The 25,890-nt window shown below is 36.5% G+C and overlaps 1 long non-coding RNA gene across 1 annotated transcript in view; it reads left to right on the top strand.

The window, feature by feature from the left end:
* LOC123787404 (uncharacterized) overlaps nt 1–19,424 on the top strand; it is a 51,941-nt gene extending 32,517 nt beyond the window's left edge. Inside the window, exons 5-8 of the long non-coding RNA XR_015727627.1 lie at nt 13,295–13,609; nt 14,522–14,641; nt 15,282–15,407; nt 17,776–19,424. This is a non-coding gene — a long non-coding RNA (uncharacterized LOC123787404). The remainder of the gene's footprint in view (nt 1–13,294; nt 13,610–14,521; nt 14,642–15,281; nt 15,408–17,775) is intronic.
* The last annotated feature ends 6,466 nt before the right edge of the window (nt 19,425–25,890 follow it).

The following is a 25,890-nucleotide window of genomic DNA, read 5'->3' on the forward strand; positions in this document are numbered from 1 at the left end:
AATTATGAATGAAAAGTGAGAGGTCACAACCAACACTGATGAAATTGGAAGGATTATTAGAAACTTTTATCAACAGCTTTATGCCAATAAATTAAGCAATCTGGAAGAGATAGAGGACTTCCTGGAAACCTATAAACTACCAAGACTGAAACAGGAAGAAATTGATTTTTTAAACAGGCCAATTAATTATGAAGAGATTGAATCAGGGATAAACAACCTTCCAAAAATCAAAACTCCAGGCCCAGACGGTTTTCCTGGGGTATTCTACCAAACATTCAAAGAAGAAATAATACCTATTCTCCTAAAGCTATTTCAAAAAATAGAAACGGAAGGAAAGCTACCAAACTCATTCTATGAGGCCAATATTACCTTGATCCCCAAACCAGGCAAAGACCCCATCAAAAAGGAGAATTACAGACCAATTTCCCTAATGAATATGGATGTCAAATCTTCAACAAGATCCTGGCTAATAGAATCCAACAGTACATTAAAAGGATTATCCATCATGACCAAGTGGGATTCATCCCTGGGATGCAAGGGTGGTTCAACATTCGCAAATCGATCAGTGTCTTAGATTTTGTCCAGAAGGAAAAATTCAAAAATCATATGATTCTCTCAATAGATGCAGAAAAAGCATTTGACAAAATACAGCATCCTTTCCTGATTAAAACCCTTCAGAGTGTAGGGATAGAGGGTGCATTCCTCAATCTCATAAAAACCATCTATGAAAAGCCTACAGGAAATATCATTCTCAATGGGGAAAAGCTGGAAGCCTTTCCCTTAAGATCAGGAACACGACAAGGATGCCCACCCTCGCCACTATTAGTCAACACAGTACTAGAAGTCCTTGCAACAGCAATCAGACATAAAAAGGGTTAAAAGGTATCCAAACTGGCAAAGAAGAAGTCAAACTGTCTCTCTTCGCAGATGACATGATACTCTATATGGAAAACCCAAAAGAATCCACTCCCAAACTATTAGAAGTTATAGAGCAATTCAGTAATGTGGCGGGATATGAAATCAATTCTCAGAAATCAGTTGCATTTCTATACATGAATAGTGAGACTGAAGAAAGAGAAATTAGGGAATCCACCCCATTTACAATAGCACCAAAAACCATACGTTACCTTGGAATTAACTTAACCAGAGACGTACAGGATCTATATTCTAGAAACTATAAATCACTCCTGGAAGACAATGAAGAAGACACAAAAAGATGGAAAAATATTCCATGCTCATGGATCAGAAGAATTAACACAGTTAAAATGTCCATGCTACCCAGAGCAATCTACACTTTCAATGCTATCCCCATCAAAACACCAATGACATTTTTCAAAGAACTGGAACAAACAGTCCTTAAATTTGTATGGAAACAGAAAAGGCCCCAAATCGCCAAGTAACTGTTGAAAAGGTAAAACAAAGCTGGGGGCATCACAATGCTGGATTTCAAGCTGTACTACAAAGCTGTGATCACAAAGACAGCATGGTACTGGCACAAAAACAGACACACAGACCAATGGAACAGAATAGAGAGCCCAGAAATGGACCCTCGGCTCTTTGGGCAACTAATCTTTGATAAAGCAGGAAAAAACATCCGGTGGAAAAAAGACAGTCTCTTCAATAAATGGTGTTGGGAAAATTGGACAGCTACATGCAAAAGAATGAAACTTGACCACTCTCTCACACACAAAGATAAACTCCAAATGGATGAAAGACCTCGATGTGAGACAGGAATCCATCAAAATCCTAGAGGAGAACATAGGCAGCAACCTCTACGACATCGGCCAAAGCAACCTTTTTCATGACACATCTCCAAAGGCAAGAGAAACAAAAGATAAAATGAACTTGTGGGACTACATCAAGATAAAAAGCTTCTGCACAGCCAAGGAAACAGTCAAAAAAACTAAGAGGCAGCCCACAGAATGGGAGAATATATTTGCTAATGATACTACAGATAAAAGTCTCGTATCCAAGATCTACAAAGAACTTCTCAAACTCAATATGCGAGAAACAAATAAACAAATCATAAAATGGGCAGAAAATATGAACAGACACTTTTCCAATGATGACATACAAATGGCTAACAGACACATGAAAAAATGTTCAAAATCATTAGCCATCAGGGAAATTCATATCAAAACCACACTAAAATAGCACCTTATGCCAGTTAGAATGGCAAAAATTGACAAGGCAAGAAACAACAATTGCTGGAGAGGATGTGGAGAAAGGGGATTCCTCCTCATTGTTGGTGGGAATGCAGGTTGGTACAGCCACTCTGGAAAATGTGTGGAGGTCCCTTAAAAAGTTAAAAATTGAGCTACCCTATGACCCAGCCATTGCACTACTGGGTATTTACCCCAAAGATACAGATGTAGTGAAGAGAAGGGCCATATGCACCCCAATGTTCATAGCAGCATTGTCCACAATAGCTAAATCGTGGAAGGAACCGAGATGCCCTTCAACAGATGACTGGATTAAGAAGTTGTGGTCCATATATACAATGGAATATTACTCAGCGATCAGAAAGAACGAGTTCTCAACATTTGCTGCAACATGGACGGCACTGGAGGAGATAATGCTAAGTGAAATAAGTCAAGCAGAGAAAGACAACTATCATATGATTTCTCTCATCTATGGAACATAAGAACTAGGAAGATCGGTAGGGGAAGAAAGAGATAAAGAAAGGGGGGTAAACAGAAGGGGGAATGAAGCATGAGAAACTACGGACTCTGAGAAACAAACTGAGGGCTTCAGAGGTGAGGTGGGAGGGGGGAATTGGATAGGCTGGTGATGGGTAGTAAGGAGGGCACGTATTGCATGGTGCACTGGGTGTTACACGCAACTAATGAATCATCGAACTTTACATCAGAAACCAGGGATGTACTGTATGGTGACTAACATAATATAATAAAAAAACATAAAAATTAAAAAAAAGAGAAAGAGACAAGGTTAAATGGTGCAAAAACAAGAGAAACTAGTGACAATATAAATGGACCTGCAGGGAATATGATAATGGAATAATAAGAAACCAATTTGAAAATATGTCCAAGGAAATAAATATGTTGCAGAAAATAGGATACAGATTGAGAATTTTAGGCTGAGAATGGAAGTTATATAAAAAAATTCTAGAACTGAAAAATGAAATAATTGAAATTAAGAACTCATAGAATGGGTTCAACAATAGAATATACAGAGCTGAAGAATGAAACTCAGAAAATTGATGGAGTGGGGATACTGTGCATATAAGATACATGACCTATTAGAAAGGTCTAATGTATGGATAAGAGGAGTCCCAGAAGAAAAGAAGAGAAAAATAAAGAGCAAAATTGTTATTTGAAGAGCTAATGGCTAAAAATGTTCCAAAGTGACAAAATAACATCAATCCACAAATTTCAGAATAGCTACATATTCCAAATAGTTTAAAAGGAAAAAGAAAACAAAACAAGACGAAAAAGTAGGAAAATGTTAGTAAAATTGCAGAAATTAATGTGGTGGAGGTCTAACAGCAGCTAGAAAGAAGGGGAAAAAAGTTTACCTTAAAGGAAATAGCAGTGAGACTAAGAGTTATTTCTCAAAAGAAATGGTGTAAGCTTGAAGAAAATAGAATAATACTTTCAGAGTACTCTGAAAAAAAATCACCTCAACCCCCCTTACCTAAAATGTCATATTGAGTAAATTTATTATTCTAATAAGGTGGTGAGCAAACTATGACTTACAGGGAAAATCCAGCTTTTTGTTCATTTTTGTAAACAAAGTTTAGTTTTTTTTTTTTTTTAAGAAACAGCTATGCTCCTTCATTAATCTATTATCTATGAATGTTTTCACACTATAGAAAGAGAGTTGAATATATGGGATATTATGACTCAAAGCCAAAAAAAAAAATACTATTTGCCTCTTCACTGAAAAATGCTGCTCTTTCTTCTAGAATAAAGATGAAATGAGGCATTATTTGTTAAAACAGAAAATAAGAGATTTTTCACCAATAAACTAGTTAAAAAAGAAGTTTGAAGCTTAAAAATAAAAGAAAAATGAGCAGTAGAAGAAGCTAATAAGTTAGTTACATAAATGAATATTGATGCTATAAAATCATCATCATATTTTATGGGTTTAAAATATGTTTAGAATAAAAATATACTACAGTAAAAACATGTGATTCAGGATAGTATTACTTAGAATTAAATGTTCTAATGTCTCTGCATTGTTTGGGAAGTGGCAAAAATACTAATGTATAGCACACTTGATACATTGAAATTGCATTTAGAAAAATCTAGAGTAAACACTAAAAGAACAGATTTTAAAAAAATACTACCAAAGCAGGCAAGTGGGAAAAAATGGGGAAAAAAAGGAAACCAAACAGAAAGGGAGCAAAAAAAGGACCAGAGTGTTATCGAGAAAATGAGAAGCAAATAGTAAGATGGAAGTCTTAATCACAAACATACCTTTAATGACATTACATTACATGTGAATAGAATAAATACCGATTAGAAGTTAGAGTGTTAGACAAGATAACAAAATAAAAAGACCCAATTTTATTCTGACTCTAAGAGCCACACTTTAAATATAAGCATCCAGAAAAATTGAAATTAAGTACATGAAAAAAATTGTACCATACAAACATTATCCAAAATAAAGCTGCAACTATATTAATATCAGACAAAGAGGATTTGAAGGAGAAAACTCTTCAAGTTTAGAGAGAGATTTCATAATGATAAAAGGTTTAGTCCATGAGAAAAGTATAACACAGCATTACCAAACAAAGAACTAAGAGGAGAAATAGTGGGAAATTTTAGCCCATGTTACTCAGCACATGAAAGAACAAATGGACAAAATAATTCTTAAGGATAAAGATTTGAATGATGTCATTAACAAACTTGGCCCAACTGACACAAAAAGAACACTACACACAGTAAAAGCAGAATACATATTTGCCCTAAGTACACAAGGAGCATTTACCAAAATTAACCATATGCTGGGTTCTGTCTGCAAGTTTCAAAGGGTTAAAACAATTCAGAGTAGTATATGCTTTGAATATAGTAGAATTAAAATGGAAATTAATAACAAAAAGATAACTGTAAAATCTTGACAAGTTTGAAATTTAAGAAGTTTACTTCCAAATAATACATGGGTGAATAAGAAAATAAAAATGGAAATAGAAAATATTTGGCACTTGGTATAAGAAAAATACTATATATTAAAACTTGGGGGATTTAACAAAAGGCAAGCATAGAGGGAATTTATAACATAAATGCAGATATTGAAAAAGAAAAAAGCTGGAGAGCAATGATCTAATTTTTTATCTCAATAAGTTAGAAAAATAACAACAAAAGCAATAGAAAAGAAAGGACAAAATTATATAGAGTAGATGTTAGTGATGTAGAACACAAACCTACAATAGGGTAAACAAAACTGAAATGATTTCTTAGGAACAAAAACCAAACTAATAACATCCATGAAAACTTAGGAGAAAAAGAGAAATACACAAAAAAATCAATAACACTAATAAAACAGTGATATAATACCAATTCTACAGATATTGAAAAAATGAAATATTATAAATAAATTTGAAAATTTAGAAGTGGACAAATTAAACACACACACACACAACGTACAAAAACTGAAACTAGCAGAAATCAAAATTTATGTAATCTTGTAGTTATTCAAGAAATTATATCTGCAGCTTAAAATGGCTTCATCATTAGTATTAAATTAATACAAGCTCTTCCAGGGAATAGACAAAAGGAGGCATAACTCCTAACTCTTTTTAACCTAGTAGAAATAGGGACAATGGACTTGGAAAGTATTTCACAAAAGAAGATATCAAAATGGCCAATAAATATATTAAAAAGTTCACAAATCATTAATAATGAAGAAAATATAAATCAAAGTTACATGATACAAAGACTGTTTTGCCAAATTTGTGGACAGTGTAGAAAATTTAGAACGCTTACAAACAGCTTGTAAAAGCACAACTTCGAAAAACTCTTAGGCACTCTTTACTGAAGTTGAACATTTGCATATCCAGTGATCAATTATTTTTACTCTGGATATATAGCCACAGAAATGTGTGCACATACACACCAACACTGAGTATAAAAATGTTCACATTTGCACCTTTCATAAAACCTCCACACTAGAAGCCAAATACATAGCAGTAGTAGAATGATACACTAGTGAGCAATTAAATGAAGAACTATAGTCATATGACACAGTGTGGATAAATACCACAAATGGAGTGAGAAAAGCTTGACATAAAATAATACCTACTGCATGATTCCATTATACACATTTTTTTAATTAATTAATTTATTTATTTTAAAGATTTTATTTATTTATTCGACAGAGACAGAGACAGCCAGCGAGAGAGGGAACACAAGCAGGGGGAGTGGGAGAGGAAGAAGCAGGCTCATAGCAGAGGAGCCTGATGTGGGGCTCGATCCCATAACGCCGGGATCACGCCCTGAGCCAAAGGCAGACGCTTAACCGCTGTGCCACCCAGGCGCCCCTATACACATTTTTTTAAAGCAAAAGTAATCAACAATGTTAAAAGCTAACTAGTGATCACCTCTGAATAAAGAGGAAGAGTATAGTGATTGGCAACAGGCAAAGTAGGGCTTCCGAAGTGCTGATAATGATCTCTTTGTTGACATTCATAATGGTTATACATTGGTATTCTATTGTAATAATTTATTATTACATGTTTATGTACTTACTTTCTGGTGATATGCTTCAATAAACTATTTAAAAGTTAAAAATGCTAAAAATAGGAACAGAGAGCAATGATTATCAGACATTAGAGCAAAACTTCTAATATAGAAGACTTAAACCAAAACAAATTGATAGGAGAAAAAAAAGTTGGAGCAAGTAGATGATGTGGTGAACAGAAGAAAATTTCAACAAAATTCATTTATATCTTAGGAGAGAAAATAGTTTATTGTACTCACAAAATCAAAAGACTATAAAAAGTGAGCTTAAAGAAATCAAGAAGATATTTTGCAACTCAAAAAGTTGTAACAGAAAATTAAAAAAAAAGAAAATGTGGAAGATGAGTTTGAGAAAATATCTTCAAAATGAGAAGAAAAAAAGAAAAAGCTGAAGAGAATGAGAAAAAAATAAGCCATTTCCCCCCTTACGATATCCAACATACAAGTTAGACTCTTACTGTTTTGGGTCTCTTATTTTGAGGGTCAATAGTTTTTTCATTCCTATAAAATGGAGAGCCAGATTAGTTTTACCCAGCCCACTAAACTTTGGGATTGGGGAAAGTTCTTGCCAATCAACATCTCTTCACTGAGCCCTATGTCTTCACTGTCTATGGCAGTTTTCTAAACTTTATCAAATTAAGTATTGATTTAAAAATGCTACTCTTATGTATTTTATGTAATGAAATTTGTGACTACTCTGTATTTACTCAATGAAAAAATGAAAAATCTATCTAAATTTATATAAAATTGTCAGAGAGCTTCCAATGAGTCATTATTCCAAAAATACTTACAGTACTAAGGCTTAAATATTAGGAGCAAGAGTATTAAAATCATATGCAAATAATAAAGGGCACCCAAACTTCATTTATTACATTTATAAAATGGGAATGTCCTGCCTCATAGCATCACTGCAAATAGTTCACACTGAATTGAGCTGATATAATTCTATGCCAAAACAGAAAAATTTAAGTTTATCTGACAGAGACTTATTCTGGTTAACTGCTCAATTTCTGTTCTACTTCCTCAAATAATGAAAATAGATTCGCTAACTCATGTTATTTTATAAATCACTATTAGTCTGAATAATCCGGTTTGGAAATTATTTATTTGCTGAATTAAGAAAATCTTAAACCTACTTTTACATTTATGATTAATAGAGTTAGGATAGTTCCTCTGCTTTTGTTACTACATTTAAACCAAATACAATGTACTTTTAAAGCTAAAATTAAACATATTCAAAATGAATCTTGAATAACAGCAAAATTATTTAGATTATGATTTAAATTATAAGTGATTCACATAGATCTCTAGAATGATCTTTCTGGACCCTAACAGATATATAAAATTATATACATAAAATATGAGTAAGTTAATGCATCTGATATGTGAAGTGGTATGCTAGGGATTCTACCAGGAGCCTCGTGAATAATTTTTAAAGAGAATCTGTGTCAAAGTCCCTAAGGAAATGGGGGAATGGAGGAAAGATAAAGGCTTAAACTGAAATTAGAGAGATTTGAATTAGTTATGAAGACAAATGCTCAAATGAGAGAATGATTTAACACAGAAATGGGATTTTTGAGGAGCCATCTTTTCTAGAGATTTTAAATAATGCTTTCCCAGAGGCTAGAGATTTCTATATCCTCTTTCTCACTCTCTAACCCACTGTTTTGAGCCCTCCAAGTACTAACCCAAGTCATTTTCTAATATTCTAGATGCCATCATTTTGCATGAAGGAATGGTTCAAAACTCTGGTTTATGATCTTGAGATGACCTCACCTGAGAACCTTTAGAACACATTCCTGGAATGGCTCAAGGCCAAAGTCTGACCATTACAAGGACCAGCCAATGTCTTAGGGTCCCACCCACCCAGGCAGTCCTAGGCCAAGTTGCTTTTGTTGTTGTTTATTTTTGTAATGAAAAAAAAGGAAGCTCTCAAAGGAAGAGCCATTTGCTGTCTACAGTCACATAATTTTGCCATTTTGCCATCTGGTGGATTTCCACCGTAATTGCAACCATTAGACAAATACATTACTGCACAAAAATGCAATTTCACCTTAGACTTTCAAAGAACTCTTGTGATTTTGATGAAAAGGAGGCAGACCTACATAGATGTCTCTCTCCTGTATATACCTTTTCTGTGTGAGAGACTTAAGAATACCTAAGGAGAGTCCTAATATTGACAGCATATATTTATGATCCCAAGGGTCCTACAGGAGATCTAAAAAAAAGAAAAACAAAACTGAAGCTGACAGAGGTTACTATATCACCAGATGTCATGAAGACATTGCTGTCTGATGTGTGTGTGTGTGTGTGTGTGTGTGTGTGTGTGTGTGTGTATGCAATGGATATTTTTGCATCAAGAAAACATAACCTGTGAAGGTATTCTCACCTACTCTAGGAGCAAAGTAAATAATGAGCATAATCAGGAGTATCTCTTTATGGATCAAAAAATGAATATTTATATTAAAATGCCTACTATCTGAGCTATGATTCTAAGATACTTAGTAAGACAAAGACATTATCTATTTCTCAGCAGGGGCTCCTGAAACATCTACGTTATGGGTAAAAAGGAGGCTTAGGGAACCTGAGACCATGTCTTTGAAATTCATGGATTAAGTGATCTTTTGTTTCACCTTATTAACTGCAGTATAATATCATAGAAATAGCCTAGGCCATTTGAATTCAGTAAATTAGAAATCCCCATTATCTCCTGTTGTCTTATAATTTTAAGTTCCTGTTCATGGGGCCTAATGATTATATAGAGTGAAAAATGCAGCTTTGACACCTGGAATTCCTCTGGGCTTCTTCAAAATGATTCTTTCTTTTAACCTGTGAAGAATCCCTCATTAACAGGGCCATCCTTCAATATTTGAAAGGACTGATAATATACCACCTACCGTGCCTAAAATTCCACCATTTGCAATTCAAAACCTTCAGTTTGTCTGTAAGGAGAGAGAGAAAAAAAAAAAAAGAGAGAGAGAGCATGTGTCTTCAGTTTGTAAGGTGAGAGAGAGTGTGTGTGTTTTGGAGGCAGGAAGGGGAGAGATGCACATTAAGATAAACTTTGTTCTAGAACCTGCAAATGACTGGTTATGACTGTAGATTGCTCTGGAGAGCATGAGATCATGGATGGTACCTCCCATTTATATGTCCAAGTGTTGGTACCTCCATAGACTAGAATAAATTTTTATGTCTGAAAAATACTTTATGCCTAAAATATATTTTTCCTTGTGTTGATATTTTGTTCAAAGAAACATCTATTTTCATTTGGTCACAAGAATGATTTTAATAGGAACAATCAAGGAATGTATGTGCTGGGTGGTGTCCAAAGTATCTGTCTTTGACATTGTCTGTTGCCTGGAGAATCTTGAAAACCTCTGAGCTAATGTGTTATTCCATCTTATTGACTCCAGAGATGCCTTTCTCCAGTGTTCCAGGCTAGTGTTTGTGGCCCAGAGGGATGAATGCCCTAGTGATTGAACACATCAGGCTCTATCACACCTTTCACTAGGGAATCAATGGTATTCTCTCCTTTATTTTCCAACTTTGACTTGTATTTCAAGATTATTTTAAATTTTTCTGTGCTATAGGGTCTTGCATAATTTTATTTGCTCAGTGCCCCTGCCACCTTCTGAGACCAGCAGGGTATTTTTTTGAGAAAATACTCCCAGTGTCTTATCTTCTATCTCTAGTCCAATCATGGTGGACAAAATGGTGGCTGCTGTGTTCTTGCAGCCTTCATATTAGACTGTAGTTGATGGTACAAAGGTAAGCATCTGACACAATAGGACAAATCACAGCTGCCTCTTGGAGTTTTTGAGCTTGGGAAGATGGAGGGAATATAAATCAGCTCCTCTCTGGTGGGGAGCACTGTGGGAAGTCGTGTTTAGGAACTGCCAGCCACCATGTTCTCTAGCACATGAAGACAACCAGTTTGCAACAGGAGAATATGAGGCTGATCTGTGGAGATAAGAGAGATGAGAATCATTCAGCATTTAAGTCCTGGATTTCAGTAGGTGTTGAGGTAACTAACCTTCCTGCTGTTACAAAAAATACCTCCAGTATATTTTATATATACCCTTCAAGCATATTTTTTCTTCTGTGGAACAACTTGAGTTGATGTTACTTGGAGCCAAGAGTTCCGACTGACACATAGGGCTTTCCAAGTGTGGTATGTTTCTACTCTAGCAGTTTTCTCATCCATATACATTGTAGAAAAGTCTTCTCAAGTCTATTGCTCCTGACTATGAACGTGTAGCTCCCTTGTTTTCTCTCAAGGAGGCCAAATGAGACAGAAGATAGTTGGAGAAAGAGTAGAGGGAAAGGAGAAAGAACAGAGCAACATAAATCAGGTTTGAGGACAATGGTCAGAACTAGTTCCCTTTGACTTGCCAAAGACTAATTATGCATGATAATCAGTGCTAAGGTCCCCCCAGGGTCTCTTGTCTAAACTGACTTAAGGATGCAGTGTGTGTCTCAGAGTGATTGTGTGTATTCATCACCTTTAATTATTGAAAGTTTATTTCTGTTTGCTAAGGAGGCTTAAGCATAAGCCTTACTAGGATTTGGCTTCTCATCTGACAGAAATGCCACCCAGCTCAGGGGATCCAGAATAATTCTTCTTATTTGACATCTATGCTGGAATCAAAATGTGCATTTGTAGTGAGCCTGTACACATGTTTTTATTTGTTTGCATTAAAAGCAAATTGAGCCCAAATTATTCACTTTGACATTTACTACTAAATACTGTGATTTCATTGTTACAGGTGATGACTCAATACCTTCCCAAGGGAAGATTGCATTCAATAAGAAGGGTAGTTGACCTTCCCAGTGTGAGCAATTCTATAATTAGGAAAAATGCAAGAAAGAACTCCTGAGAGTCCTATATACTATACTTTGGGGAAACTGACCATCTCTGAATTTATAAGAAAGTCTCATTATAAAAGCCATTGTAGAAACAAATGGATCAGGTGAAATAAGTGCATTTGAAACATTTTTCTCCACTCGGTGAAGGTTGCCCCATGCTCATGTTTCTCACCAGCTGCTTGACCACTTCTCCCAAGAGTCTCTGCAGAGAGCCCAGGCTCAGAAAGGACAGCAGACAGTGATGTCAGAAGATTCCTCCCAGTGAGATTTCTTTCCCAACTATTCTGATAGTTGGAGTCCATTTGCTCTCTGAAACCCGTATTTCTGTAGCTATCACATATGTCTCAGTGTCAGGTATGGCAGGTCTACTGACTTTCAAGTCACTCAGATCACTTTATGTATTTAATGATTTCTTTAAATATATTTACAGTGGGAAGGAGTCATGTCACATATCAACCTACTTAACTAACATCAATAGTTTATCAACATCACCTTGTAATAAAGAGAAATTTGTTTGATTCAGTAAATATCTGAATCAAACCTATGTTTGTCACCCAAATTGAGATAGTTTTGAGTGAAAGAGAATACTATTTATCATTATACTGGAGCAACAGGTATAAAGTGGAAATTTCTCAGGAAATCAGGACATACGGTTTCCCAAATTCAGTGATTATGATTCTATTCATACTTCGTTGGATAGACATCTTTTGGGATTAGCCACCCAGCTCCCATTTTTTTTCTCTGAAAACTACTCTTTCCACATTCTTTTCTGTGGTTTATTCTTGGAAAATTCTGAGTCATGACCCCTGCCCTTTCTAGCCAAGACTACAAATTGAGGTGCACTGAACTGAACTAGAGATGGATTTGGGCCCAAGGTGGGCCAGATGATTTATTTACAAAGTTATTTATTTATTTATTTATTTATTTATTTATTTATTTATTTATTTATTTAAAACAATTTAAAATTGGGATTCAGAGATCCTGGCTAAAGTCTGTTAGCATTTTAAGCTGAAAGATCATGTAAAGCAAGACAAAGATGATTGTGTCGATGTCAACACAAGGAATGTTGCTCTGCTGTAGGAAGAAAGAACGAAGAAGACATGTAGAGCCAGGCAGAATAGTAATTCCATCTGCTCCAGAGAAAGTGGAGGCAGAGGTTGGCTAGCCTTCTGACTTTTTCTGATTCTGAGTTTTATGATGTACCTGGGATCCGCGATGTATTTGATAAAACTTATAATGAAGACTCCTTTTTGCTTATGATGGTTCAAGTGTGTTTCTTTTGCTTATAACCCAATATTCCCTGACATAGGCATATATTTGCTTAAGAAGCTCTCTTTCTATAAATCGACAAATTCCAACAGAGTTAGCTAAGACTTGTTCTCTGCCATGAATTGCAATGTAAGGAAATTAAAATTTCTTATTAAAAGTAAATATGCTTTAGTTTCCTTATAGTCTCTGAAGACCAATTAAAATATGTCTTAGTTTTGAATTGACATATAATTAGCGTTGATGGAAGAAACAGTAGCAGAAATCGAATTGTCTGCTTGTTCTACCTTTCTTCAGAGTTTAGCTGGTATTTGCCTTCAACAGACAAGAAAAACTAATGAGGTAGGAAGGCAGTTGGCATATTCTCTCCACTTCTTTGGCCTCTTTTTGTGTTTTTAGGCCTGAATTGCCTCTTCCAGTTTCATCAATCGCCTTTAACATGTGAAACATTTGCTTTCAAGGAGCTGCAGGTGCAACATTTGAACAGGCCAAGTTCTCAAGATCTAAGTAACAAAATGAAAGAGAGTAAAAAAGCCCACTTGCCAAATTCCAGAGGAGGGGTGAAAACTGTACGCATGAAGGAAAATACACTTGTTTACAGAGACACCGACCATCAGTATTAATGGGAGTGTTTGGATCCAAAGAGCTGCTTACCTCGTGGAGTGACAGGGGCTGGATAAGTTTTGTCAGATAGGAGCAGTGCAACCCACTTTCATTCTTAGGGAAATGTCTTGCTGTCATCAGAAAGAAAACAGAAGGAAAATTGGCCATGCCAGGTTAGTGTTGACTTTTTAAAAAAATTATAAACTGTTTTACTGTTAAATGATTACTATTGCCTTCTGGCCTCAAGCTAATAATTAAAGAAATTAGAATGATTTGTAAATATTAGAACTGATCCTGCCTAAAGTAAGACTAGTATGTCAGTGGTCATGAGTTTGCTGAATTTCCTTTCTTAGTTTATAATTATAAATATACCCCCACATTTATTAACTGATCTATTCATGCTATCAAAGGGCGTCAGATGATGGAATCTGAGATTAAACTTGAAAAGTTTGGTCAGATCAAAGGGCTATAAAACCCTATAGTTAGACAGTTTATGTGTCAAGTTAACACCTCCTGTGGCATTAGCACACATAACTTTGGTTAAAAAAGGTTTCATCAATCTTCATGAGGTCATATTTCCCCATATTTAGAAGACTATATGGTAGGCTGGATTCAGAAATACTGAATTTAATAGACTTAAATATTCAATAGACTGCAGCTAATCAATCATTTCTAACTTTTTTCTCAATATATGCTAAATAAGTAGTTTTATAAACTTCAGGCCTCATATTAGTGGAATGAACTGGACCAACCTCAAGTTGGATTTTTAAATCGGCATTTTCAAAAAGGATATGGGGTCAGTCAGGGTTCAGTCAAAGAAACCGCATCAGTAGGAAATGCATATTAAGAGATTTATTGCAAGGAATTGATTATGGGGCTGGCTGGGTAAGTTGGAAATTGGTAGGTCAGGCCATCAAGAACAATAGCCTGGAATTCTCAGGCACAGGCTGAAGGTACTGTCCACAGGCCCAATTTCTTCCTTTTCAGAGAGGCCTCAGTTCTACTTTTAAGACTTTTCAGTTGATTGAATCAGGCTCACCCTTAACTTAAGGTCAACTGCTAACAGAGTGTAATCATGTCTACAGAATACCTTCACAGCAACACCTGGATTCGTGCTTGGCTAAATGACTGGGAAGTGTAGGCTAGCCAGGATGACACGTCAAAAAAGACCATCACAGGTGTCTAAACAGTGGACCAAGCATAAGGTAAGTCTCAGGTATAATTATGTTCCTCAGGGCTGTACCAAATTTGATTTACTCCTTCATGAATCAAACACATGGCGATTCCAAGAGACAGGGTTGAAAGAGAAAACTTTTTTGTTGGAATTTATGAAAAAGAAATGATGTGTGAGTGGTAAAGAGAACATTCTTAGAGAAACAAGATCTCCACTTTGAAAATAAATGTCCCTGCTTTGCCTTTTTTGATTTGAAAAAATTCTTTATTTCAGCAGTACTCTAACAGCAGGTGACCATTATCCTGCATGAATGTTCTCTTTCCCTGCCATTATCTCGAAACAATGACCGAGGATAGACCTGAGAATGCTGTTCTGAACTACCACTTCCCTTTCTGTGTTTCAGAGACCTTGGAAATTTTACTGGAGTATGTCAGAGGGGATTAATAAAAGCATTTTCTATTAGATCACATTTAAACACAGAGAGATATGATGGGAGAATAAACTAACTCATGATAAATAGCACGTGCTAAAGCTTTAGCCTGAATTTAAAATGGTGGTTTTCTAATAAATTTATCATGGGTTGGTGTTTTATTGGTCAAGAGAGGATATTATATTTTATATACAAAAAGATGGCATTTCTCCCTGGTGCTAATAAATTTTATTCATTTCAGACATTCATGTAGCCAAATGAAGTGAATTTTATTTGCGTAAATCAGCTCAGCAGATAAAGACAACAAGATAGTGCCTGTTACTACCTCTGAAATCTGACTGACTGCCATGTTGGAGAGTTTGTTCAGGTCTGGTCACTCTGCACTTTCTCAGCCGTTCATGTATTGTTTTTCTAATAACTTGAAAGCATAAAATTTTCATTTTTATTCATGTGCATGGCTTGACACATTTGTACATTCTACATAATTTCTCTCCTAGTTTAGAGCAAATGTTAAAATTGCACATTAGAAATGTTCAGTGCCTCTGCATGTCTGGGAAGGGGCATCAGAGTTATTTTGTTTGTTCATTTTCATTTTCTTCTCATTCTTCGTATTCTATAAAATAACCACAAAACCAACAATTTGAGAAGAGCATTAGCTACCGTTTGCTGACTATCTAATGTCTGCCACTCATCATGGTAGGAGCTTTATAATCAACGCTTTTCATCCTTATAAACATTTCTGCATGGTGATTCCCATTTTGTAAATGAGGAAATTAAGGCTTATGGAAGTTAAATACCTGGCTTAAGATCACAGTTTCCTGACATCGGAGCTGGTATTGCACTGTGTCTGCCTGTTTTCAAGCCTGAATTCTACTCTACCATTCCGATCTCTCAATTTAATTTGTCATTTGACAATATGTAAAAATGTGTATTCCAGAGAAATGGCGATTCCCAAAGCATGAAACTTTAAGTAGTTTTTTCCTGATAGACAACTACCTATAGAAACTGTCTTCATGTAACTTTTGTGGAAACATCAAGGACAGTCAGAATCATCATGAACCTATTTAATTTTGACTGCCTGTTATGAAATCTGGAACTATTGGGTATTGGTATGAAGAATTTATTTACATTACATAAAATTCACTTTTATGCTATGCATTTAAAATTTAAAATCAAATGATATCTAAGCAAATTAATCGTACAATTAAGATTGTAGGGCAAATGTTTAGCCTATTTTGTAGGACTGCCTGATTTAAAGCACTTTAGAAGTACCATTAACATACAAATAATTGCTGTGTTCCTTTGAAAGCAGTCTACTTATTATCCATTCATTAGGCTGATCATCAAAGAATTCTGCTTGACAACGATTTGTTAACCTTCTTCAAGTTACTATATTTACTTAAAAGTCATTAACCTGCACTTTTTGAAAATATTACATAACTGCTCTGGTATACTAATGACTGTCTTCCCAGTGGTTCCAATCAGTGAAGTTTTTTTCTATATATAGAATATGTTTGGGTCATATGCAGTGGGTTATTTTTTTCCTCTCAAAAAAATCTTATTCAGATATGTAGGCAGAAATAAAATGTTGGACTACATTCAGAAATAACTCTTGGGTGACTATTTTGATTAATTTCACTTAGTGACACAAGGATTTATGGTTGTAATGGCCCCTGGAACATGGTACTACTTAAAGACACCACAAGCCAATCAATGGTTGTTATTTTGGGGTGTTGTCCTTATTACCCTCATGTAGGGAGGTTCACAGTGTGACAGCTCATGCCCATGTCAAAAGTCTTCATTAACACTGAAAAAAACTTAATTGGTACATCAGGACCCACTTACTAAATTGGCCCAAATTTTGATCATCTGTTTCTAAATCCCCATCTTGTCACTTCAAAACATGTATACATCTCATCACACTCAGAAGGTGCAGAGGCAGAAAAAGGAATGTTATTAGGAGAAAGAAGAGTAGTGAACACCCCCAGTAGAAAACACCCCCAGAAATTATGTAATATTTATTCTTAGAAGACACATTTTATTTTCTTTATAATCTCTGAGAATTCCTCCATAGACAAGGAAGGACATCTCAGATACAAAGGTATGGTTTGGGACCTTCCTCATGACAGATACATTCCAAAATTACATAGATTTTATACATTAACTTGTGGAAAGATGAAGATCATTTTGAGGCAGTAGAACAGGGATGGAGCCTAGTTTAATAGGTACAAAAACTCGAGATTTATGATACTGCTTAATATAATTTTCTGAGACCTGAGATAATGTCTTGTCAGAAGAACATGGAAAGGGGGATTTTAACCAGAGGATATTTAACACCATATAGGCACAGAGGTCAGAATAGCTATGTAAGTCAGCATTATTTTTCTCTAATAGAATAAACTTTCTATTCTCTCCCATACTAGTATTTTTATGTAGCTATTTCCAGGAGGACATAGGTATTCGTTATACTCATGTGTGTCTTGTGGCACATTTAGTCCACAACAATGCCGTGCTTTGAACTGCACTTCAATGAGATGGAAGAGACATTGCTGTTTTGCACTGTAGCTTCTCTGCTTTTTGCTAATTGCTGTTGTCACTGAGTATCTCAACTTCATTTCTTAAGTAAATAACATTGAACTTGTTACTGCTAATTTTCTCTCGACATCAATTAAGTATCCATATTGTGGATTTGTTTTTGACATGAGAGTTTAGGTTGGTTTCCTTTTATGTTTCAGAAATATGTCAAAGGAAGATTAGCTCAGAGAAAATACCTGTCATAAGCCAGAGAAGACTGGTAAGTGTGTACATTGACTAGAAATGTCTTAGCTAAAGAATTATCTAAAAGAAATGAAATCATATTAGCTGTCTATAGATGCAAACCATTTTGTTTAAAGTCCATAAGAGAGCAAAAAAAATTTTATTCAGTGCACTGATTTTTTTAAGAAAAAAATCACATCAATTAACTGGCTTTCTGCCATTCCTAATTCTGCTATTCCTAATTCTGCCATTATGCATCTTGAGAGAGGTGACAGCAACATTTTTTTTTATCCTTTGCAGTAGATATATCTGCAAGATAGGTTGTTCTTTGGGGTACAGTTTCTCCTACTCCTTTGAGAATCTAACAAAAGGTACAAAGGCACACATATACCAGATTTTGAATAAAATTTCGGTGCATCATAAACCCATCACCCAACAACCCCTCCCCAACCCCACACAGATATAATCATCTCAATACATGGATTCTGGACCCTGTTGTAAAAGTATAGCATTCTTGAGAACTGTGATCTCCTCTTAATCAATTTTACATACTTCACAGTGTCTGCTATAATGTCTTGAACATAAGTTGGTTCTTAAATATTTGTAGAATTGAGCAGCATACAAATAAAGGAGGGTCATTTTAACATGTTCACTGTCAAGACAAATTATGTTTAAAAAAAAAGGAAAAATATCCCGATCACTGAAACAGAATTTAGAGTCCAAAAATAGGCTCATACATATGTAGTTGATTGATTTTTTTTAACAAAGTTGACCAAGTTATTCAATGAAGAAAGTCTATTTTTAAAATAAGTGTTGCTTTAAGTATTGACTATCCATATGGAAAAAAGAAAGTGAATTTTGACCGTAACTCACACCAAACATAAAAATTAAATTTAAGTGGATCATAGAACTAAATACAAAGCTAAAACTATAAAACTTTAATAAGAAAATGAGGCTTAATAGTTGTAGCCTTGGGGTAGAAACAATTTCTTAGGACATGTATTAGAAACACCATCCAGTTTTTCTCATGTTCTCATGAGGTTTTTCTCAAAACCTCAGTTCCTTCCTCCTGTGTGTCTCTCCTTTTACACATAATACTTCACTTCTGACACTTCTGGTCATCAAATGGATGTGAATTTATTCCACACCAAGCAATTCCACATGTAGGACATGCAGCTGCGTGTCCTACAACTTACTTCTGACACCATCTTCTTAGAGATAAAGTCAGATCCCACAGGTTAAGGGCTCAGTCCCACAAGACCACCCTCACCCCCATCAGATGCAAGTCACAAGTCGGGATTGTCACCTGTGTTTCTGACTGGCTAGAAGAAGCCAGACGTTCCAACAACCCTCTCCTGGGTTCAATTAATTTGCTACAGCAGCACACAGAACTCAGGAAAACAGTTTATTGACGTGTACTGGTTTATTATAAAAGGATATAAAGGATACAGGTGAACATTCAGAAGAGATGCGTAGGGCAAGGGTTGTGGGAAGGGTCACCTAGATTCTCACTCCAGCTACACCCCTCTCCAGCATCTCCCATGGGTACCCAGAAGCTCTCCAAACTCCATACATTTGTGATTTTGTGAAGGCTTCATCACTAGGTAGGATCAATCATTAACTCCATTTCAGCCCTTCTCCCTTCTCAAGACAAAGAGGGATGGGGCTGAAAATTCCAAGCTGCTGCTGCTGCTTTTTTTTTTTTTTTAAAGATTTTATTTTATTTATTTATTTGACAGAGAGAGAGGCAGCAAGAGAGGGAACACAGGGGGAGTGGGAGAGGGAGAAGCAGGCTTCCCGCTGAGCAGGGATCATGACCTGAGCTGAAGGTAGACGCTTAACGACTGAGCCACCCAGGCGCCCCTGAAAATTCCAAGCTTTTAATCACGGCTTGGTCTTCTGGTGACCAACCCTCATCCAGGAGCTGTCAAGGAGCCCACTCTGAATTACCTACCACATAAGAACAAAAGACACTCCTATCACCCAGGAAATTACAAGGGCTTCGGGAGTCCTGTATAAAGAACTGGAAACAAAGACCAAATATTAGAACAAAAGATGCTCCTGGTGCTCTTATCACTTAGGGAATTTCAAGTGTTTCAGGAGCTCTGTGAGAGGAACTGGGGGCAGATATATATAGATATAGATATAGATATAGATATAGATATAGATATAGATATAGATATAGATAGATATAGAGATAGATATAGAGATATAGATATATATTTCCCCCATGCTCTCAGAGAACATAAAATGCATACACAATAAATGAAAAACATTGATAAATTAGCTTTATCAAAATTTAAAGCTTTTGCTTTTTGAAATACACAATGAAGAAAAGAAAGGGGAAGCCAGATTTGGAGAGAGTATCCCACTACAGATCTTCCTTGATTTATGATGGGGTTATGTTCCCATAAACCCATCATTAATTGAAAATGTCTTTTTTTTTTTTTAAAGATTTTATTTGTTTATTTGACAGAGAGAGACACAGCCAGCGAGAAAGGGAACACAGGCAGGGGGAGTGGGAGAGGAAGAAGCAGGCTCCCAGAGGATCAGGGAGCCCGACACGGGGCTAGATCCCAGGACCCTGGGATCACGCCTTGGGCCGAAGGCAGACACTTAACGACTGAGCCACCCAGGTGCCCCTAATTGAAAATATCTTAAGTCAAATATTCATTTAATATACCTAGCCTACCAAACATCATAGCTTAGCCTAGCCTTCCTTAAACAAGCTCAGAACCCTTACATTCACCTACAATTGGGAAAAATCATCTTACATAAAACCTGGTTTATAATAAAGCATTGGCTATCTCATGTAATGTATCGAAGACGACACTAAAAGTGAAGAAAGGAATGTTGTATGAATCCAGAATGGCTGTCAGTGTGCCAGTTGTTGTCATGTTATACTATGGTGAAGTTGAAAAATACACAGAGGGGGCCATTTGTACATATGTATCAGACAAAGCACTGATCCAGAATTTATAAAGAACACTTACAACTCAACAAAAAGAAGATAAGCAGCCCAATTAAATAAATGAGTAAAATATTAGACAGGGACTTCAAAACAGAAGATATGCAAATGGCACATAAAAGATATTCAACCACCAAAAAATGAAAATTAAAACCACAGTGATAGACCCTTACACACACAATGGAATGGCTCAAATTAAGGAGACTGACAATATCAGCTACTGGTAAGGAGGTGAACAACCAGAACTCTCAAAACTTGCTGGTGGGAATATCAAATAGTAGAGCCATTTTGGAAAACAGTTCATCAGTTTCTTATAAAATTAGACATATAAGTACTGTGTGACCCATATGATCTTATTTTCCTAGAAATTTCCTAAGAGAAATGAAAACATGTCCACACAAAAAAACTTGTGTTTAAATATTTATAGCAGTTTTATTCATAATAGTTCAGACAGGAAGAACAAAAATGTCTATCGACGGGTGAATAAATAAGCAAATTGGAGTGTTCCCATGCCCTGGAAAGCTACTCAGCAATAAAAAGGAACAAACTGCTACACACAACAGGGATGGATCTTAAAACTAGTGTGCTGAATGCTAGACACAGAAAAGTACACACTATGTGATTCCATTTCTAGGATATTCTAGAATAGACCTAATGACAGAATGCAGCCAGAAGTTTTCTGAGGCTGGATATATGTCAGGAGACCATTGGGGGGACAGACTGGGAAGAGGCAAAGGGAAACTCTTTAGGCTCATAAAAATATTCTCTATCTTGATTTTGGTAGGGGTTACATGGTGTATATATTTGTCAAAAGTCATCGGACTGCCCACTTAAAACTGGCGCATATTATTTTATGTAATGATATTAGTTTCCTAGGGCTGCCATAACAAGTACCACAAACTGGGTGGCTTAAAGCAATGGAAATTTATTCAGAGTTCTGGAAGCTAGACGTCCCAAGTCAAGGTGTTGCAGGCACCTGCTGCTTCTGAAGGATCTAGGGAAGAATCTTTCCTTGGCTCTTCCATCTCTGGTGTCTGCAGGCAATCTTAGGGGTTCCTCAGCTGGTAGCCACATAACCCCATTCTGCTCTATTTATACATGGCCTTTTCCTCTTGGTGTCTCTGTGTCCAAACTTCCCTTTTGTTAAAAGGACACCAACCATTGATTAGAGCTCCATTCACTTTAACTTGATTATCCCTACAAAGACCCTCTTTCCAAGTAAGGTCATATTCTGAGGTTGTAGGTAGACATAAATTTGGGGAGGACAGTGTATTGGGACAGTATTCAACCCACTGTAGCAATATACCTCATCAAAGTTGATTAAGAATAAGTGGAAGAGGAAAAGATCTCTTCATGAAAGCTATTGGTACTCTGGAGAAGTCACACATGTTTTCAAAATCAGTCACCCCAGAATTGCAGGCACCGCTGCAGGCACATACCAACTTCCGTAATGGAGGTATTTCTTTTTTTTAAGGCCTAACTGCCAGTTCCCACAGGAAAGTCATATTTGGATTCTTGAATTGCTGATTGCACTGCCCAATTAAGAGCAATAACTTGAATTTGGTTACTAACAAAAATTGTATTTAAAAATAGCCACAGGGTTGCTGAAAGCACAATAGCTCTTTGGGTTCAAATGTGCCTTATTAGTGCTTGTGGATGGCTGCTCTGACTAGTACCCAGCAGGCCTCCTGACCGCCTGCTGACCCGTAGTACACATGTGGTCAGAGTCATTGGGAGACCTAGCAGCCTTTTCCTCGGCTGAGGGGGCAGCAGGGAGACACAGCCAAGGAAAGGTCAAGTAGGGCCATATCAACAAAGTTAACGGGAAATGTAACAGAGCCCTATGTCTTCTTGCTTTGCTTCCTGGCACTGGCTGAGCCCTGTCCCTCTTCGCACTGTATATGTGACCCCACAGGCAAGTTCTGCTTGAGTAATTTGGCACACTTTCCACTTAACAGACGGCAAGAGGCCAGAGCAGTTATTCAAATCCCACGATGCAGGTTACTTGTGTGATGGGCTAAGAGGGGCTGATAAACAGAATGAGTCAGCTACTGGGCAGAGAATGGAGGACCTTTAATGCCTTCCTTTTGCTTAACTGAGGGACAGAAGATCTTCTATGAACAAGCACCATGCAGAAGAATGGGAAGAAAAACCAAATACTTCAGAAGTATAAAATGCTATATTGATAATAACAATAACATACCAATGATGCGTATAGCATTTTATAGCTTAGAAATTGTTTTGTGTTTTTTTCTTTTCTTAAGCGATCCTTGCAATAAACCCATGAGGCGGCAGGGGTTATTGGCTGCATTTTATGGAGAAGGGAGGTGGGTTAAGTGACTTGCCCAAACTATTGAATGAGACACCTGGGACTCAAATGTAATGCTTCTGACATGCCTGTTGCTACTCTTACTACGACGCTAAGATTATGTTAGTGTTCCCGGTGCTTCCTATGGTGCCTCACATGGAGAAGCTGCTCAAGAAACATTAAGTGAATAAATGAATTGTCAGCAGTGTTCACAATATTATACTTCCATCTGTAACCAAACAACATTTGATATAGGAAACTCTGATCAGATAAACCCAATATATGAGACTCCTGCTGGACGTTTAACAATGCTTGTTAAATGAATGATTAGGTATTTTTCAAGTACCCATCTCTTAGAAAAACACATTTAAAGGATGAAGAGTATATAAACAATGTCCCATATGTGCTGTCATGCTTTCCTCTTAAGCCAACTGTAAACCCAGTGCTGAAAATTTGCCAAATTGACACACACCAGCATGTTTCAGTGTTTCTTTCCTCTCGTATGTGAGATAAAGCTATGTTGCACGCAGAACTCCTCTTATAAGTCTCAGCTTACACATTACGTTCTCTGCCACACCCTCCATGACTCTGTAAATCTGGGCCCAAACCCAGGAAATAGAAGCTCTGTGCATTCAGGACAGTGTCTGTCTCAGGCGATCAAGCATTCCCAGAGCATACAGTGGATAATCAGGAATAAATTCCCCAAGGGATTCTAATATGTGGAAAGATTCATGGGGTTAGAATAATGAATACAGCACTTTTGGCAGTAGCCTACATGCAATGACTGAAGATTCTGAAATCAGACTGTTACTTACTGGCATTTACTATTCAAATATTGAAGAAAAATTCATGAACACAAAGCATCAATAAATTTTTATTTTTTCCTGATAGATGATGCTCATTTTGAATGAGATTTGGAGGTTCTTAGCACTCTGGGGAATGCCAATGCCTAAGAGGGAAATTTACTAGAAAAACAAGAGGACTTCGTCAGGACAAATTTCCTTGGCTGTTTGAGACCCTTTGGTCATTTTGATGATACAGGAAAAGAAAAATTATGAATAGAAATATTTTCATCTCTCCTTTATATTAAATGTGTTGTTCAACACACAAATCTTTTTTTTTTTTAAGAGAGGGATAACGAGTTGGAGGAGGGGCAGAGGGAGAGGGAGACTCTTAAGCAGGGTCTACGCCCAGCACGGAGCCTAACACAGGGTCAATCTCACAACCCTGAGGTCATGACCTGAGCTGAAATCAAGAGTCGGACACTTAAGCGGCTGAGCCACATAGGTGCCCCCAAAGTCCATTTTTTTTACGATTTTTTTCTCATTTATTTTCACAATCTATTTTGGTATTCTGTGGTATAAATTTAGACTTTAATACATAAATGCTGAAGTGGACAGTGTTGAATTTTTCTACTCTGGAGTACTTTCTTCTAGAAAGAGGACTGTCTTGTAGAAAGAGCATGTTGTAGAAAGGGTACCTCTCTCTCCCTTTATCCAACCTGCTTTTCCTTCCTCCATTCCTCATCACCGGCCCCTCCCCAGCTATGTCGTTTTGGGTGCAGTTGCTAAGCACAGGACTTTCTCCCTAGGCACAGGTGTGGCCACTTGGCCCAGACTAGGCCACCTGCCCACAATGCTTGGTCCACGTAAGGGCATGATCCCCAAGGTAGATCAAAGGGCTCTTCCTCCTGCATTAATTACAGCTGGTGCAAGGCTCCGAGGATACAATCCAATAGCAGCTGCAGACATAGTCCAGTCTTGTTGGAATGGCTAATCTGCTGGAGCACCTTTGGTGCCTGGTTTGCTTACGTGCTTTCTAATGTTACTGAGGTTTAATTATATGCACCAACAAACTTCCCACTTTTATTCGAGTTCAGTTTTGATCCCTACAAACTGAAAGAGACACCATTAGACTGTTAGAAGCGTCAGCTTTCACATCTTGGACATTCGTTATTTTTTTTCAATTCAATTCAATTCAATTTTAGTTTTTAAACTGCAGATTCATTTATTTTTTTATTAAAGTATAATTACTATACAGTGTTATATTAGCTTCAGGTGTACAATACAATGATCCAACAATTCTATACATTTTTCAGGGCTCATCACTATGTGTACTCTTAATCTCCTTTTATCTATTTCACCCAAGTCTTGAACATTCTTGAAGATTGGTCTAGGAGATTCAAAGTCACTTCCAATTTATTGCATTTTATTGTCCTTTAATTCTTATGTTTTGAGGAGAAAAGTTTTACTTTTCTATTTTCTTTTTTCATACTTGGATGCTAAAATTATTTTGTGTAATTCTGCACTAAGATGCGATATTTGTCAGTAGCAGAAGGAGCAAAACTGAAAGATGTTTAGAAAGTGTGGAATGAGTATTCTGTGCCGTGAGCACGTTTGTAGATCCGAAGTTCAAAAGTAACTGGCATTAGCTGTCACTTCCTAACTTTTACACATACGAAACTGATGTTCAGGGGCTCTATTTTTAGTGGCTTAAACTCTGAGGTTCATCTGTGTTGAAAGTAATTACCTGAAATATTATCTCTAATTCACTCCATCTAGTATTAACATTAAAATGTAAGCTAGAAGGGGAGGGAAATTATGTAACTCGGGTGCTTTGCATATCCATAGATATTAATAGTGACTTACAGCTCATATTTGTAGCATAGTCTTAGCTACTGTTCTTCAAATAACATTTATCTACATTGAATTGTTTATCTAAAAAGACAGTTGTAGAGAGAATTAATAAGAGCTGTTCTCCTGTATAAGAAATCTTGAGATAACTTTAGAAAGCTCTGTATTTATTCTAGATCTGATT

This window comes from Ursus americanus, chromosome 19 (assembly GCF_024610735.1).
Source record: "Ursus americanus isolate L20-20 chromosome 19, mUrsAme1.1.p, whole genome shotgun sequence".
Lineage (NCBI taxonomy): Eukaryota > Metazoa > Chordata > Mammalia > Carnivora > Ursidae > Ursus > Ursus americanus.